This window comes from Sinocyclocheilus rhinocerous, unplaced genomic scaffold, assembly GCF_001515625.1.
Source record: "Sinocyclocheilus rhinocerous isolate Xijiao unplaced genomic scaffold, SAMN03320098_v1.1 scaffold349, whole genome shotgun sequence".
NCBI lineage: Eukaryota > Metazoa > Chordata > Actinopteri > Cypriniformes > Cyprinidae > Sinocyclocheilus > Sinocyclocheilus rhinocerous.
The window spans coordinates 158,100-160,324 of NW_015637137.1; positions in this window are offsets into that span (position 1 = coordinate 158,100).

Sequence of the window (2,225 nt, forward strand, 5' to 3'; positions counted from 1 at the left end):
GGTCACCCACTGAAAGTAATATAGCAACAGACTAAATTTAAGGCTCTACAGTCATTTTTCTACCCATTTTCAAACTTCAAAGAGATTCAAACATAAAACATTTTGAAAGAAAAAAAAACTTGTATTAAAGTAACCACAGAAATGAATCGTGCATTATTTGTCTGCCTGAGATTACCTGCAGCAGATGTTCCTGGAGACTGGTGTGTCTTGGTGCCCAGTCCTTTAAGTAGAACACCAAGTCTGAGCTGGAACAGTGTTGTTTACTTTTCACATGGACCTTTCATGTCATACCCTTCATTTCTTTGCTCGTTTACTCTATACCTTTTTGTTTGCAGGAGATTCTCACACTTCTCTCCACAGCTGAAAGGATCCCTTGTTAAAGTAGAGGCCGTACTGTCTAAGAATTCACAGACTGAAGAGATCTCAGAGAAAACGTTCTCAGGGTTTCAACCTCTCTTTTTTAGAATATAACGTTGTCTGTATGTGTGTCAGTTTCAAAGAAACATTTCATGTGGAAATATCTCAAACTAACACACTGTAACACATTCCAGGACAGATTTGTGTACATATCTGTTGTAAAAGAAGTTTTGTGTTGCACATAAAAAGTCTACTGAAAAGTAGATTTTAAATGTACGAAAAAGTAATTCTCTTAAACTAATATGTCCCTTTAGGTCACAAAAGCACTTACAGAAAAAAACAGGGCCGATATTTTGATCAAGAAATGTTTTCTATACTGTAGCTGTGTTTGTGTTTCGTAATATTCTCATTTTATTATTTTCTGTGAGGTTAGTAGTCAAACATTTGTCAACTGAAACTGGAAAATTTTACAGAATTAGATTCAAACCATATATATATATATACAGTATATTAGGTCCATATATATTTGGACACTGGCACAATTTTCATAATTTTGACTCTGTATGCCACCAGAATAGATTTAAAATAAAACAAACAAGATTAAATTGAAGCTTTAATTCAATGAGTTGAACAAAAATATAACATAAAATGCTTAGGAATTACAACCATTTTTTATACACAGTCCCTCATTTTCAGGGGCTCAAATGTAATTGGACAAATAAATATAATCATAAATAAAATGATCATTTTTAATATTTTATTGGAAATCCTTTGCAGGCAATGACTGCATAGTCGGAGCATGTGTAAGGCTGGAGATCATAAACAACAAAGCGCAGATGTACGTACAATGTAAGTAAGAGATTCATTTCACAGTGTGTACAGCTTCAGTGATTATAAGATAGTTTTGTTTTTTTGAGAGTGCTTAAACTCCTCATAGATCAATGTTAGTGATAATGTTGAATATGACTAGACAGTGTCGATTGCGGCATTAAATTAAAATCTGCTCATGTTGCACCGTATTTCATTTTAGGCGTTTTTACAGTGGTGCGCATTTTAACCAATCACACACAATTCTGTTAAGCTTAGGAATGCAATGGCCAATCAGAAGCGTTCAGATGAGTCATCGTTCAAACTCATCAGTTTTGTTGAGTGCGCGCGCGTTCGCTGACTGAATACCGGACTCTTGCGAATTCTCTCATAATAAACAACAAAGCGCAGATGTACGTACAATGTAAGTAAGAGATTCATTTCACAGTGTGTACAGCTTCAGTGATTATAAGATAGTTTTGTTTTTTTGAGAGTGCTTAAACTCCTCATAGATCAATGTTAGTGATAATGCCACTTTCTATATATAATTTATTCGCTGTTTGAATAACCGAGGAAAGGAAACGTTATATAATTATACATTTCTAACGTTTTTATTAAATTATTATAACGATAGTTTTGTTTGTTTTTTGAGAGTGCTTAAACTCGCCATAGATCAATGTTAGTGATAATGCCACTTTTCTATATATAATTTATTCGCTGTTTGAATAACCGTGGAAAGGATCTAGTTTTGTCTTCAGCAAGTGAAATGCATGCTCAATCGGGCTGAAATCAGGAGATTGACTTGGCCATTTTAGAATATTCCACTTTTTACCTTCAAAAACTCCTGGGTTGCTTTTGCAGTATGTTTTGGGTCATCGTACATTTGAATCTCGGCAAAGAGTATATTCCTATACACTTCTGAATTCACCCGGCTGCTTCTGTCCTCTGTCACATCATCACTAAACAGCAGTAACCCAGTGCCACTGGAAGCCATGCATGCTCATGCCATCACACTGCTCCACCGTTTCACAGATGATGTTGTAGTCGTTGGATCATGAGCT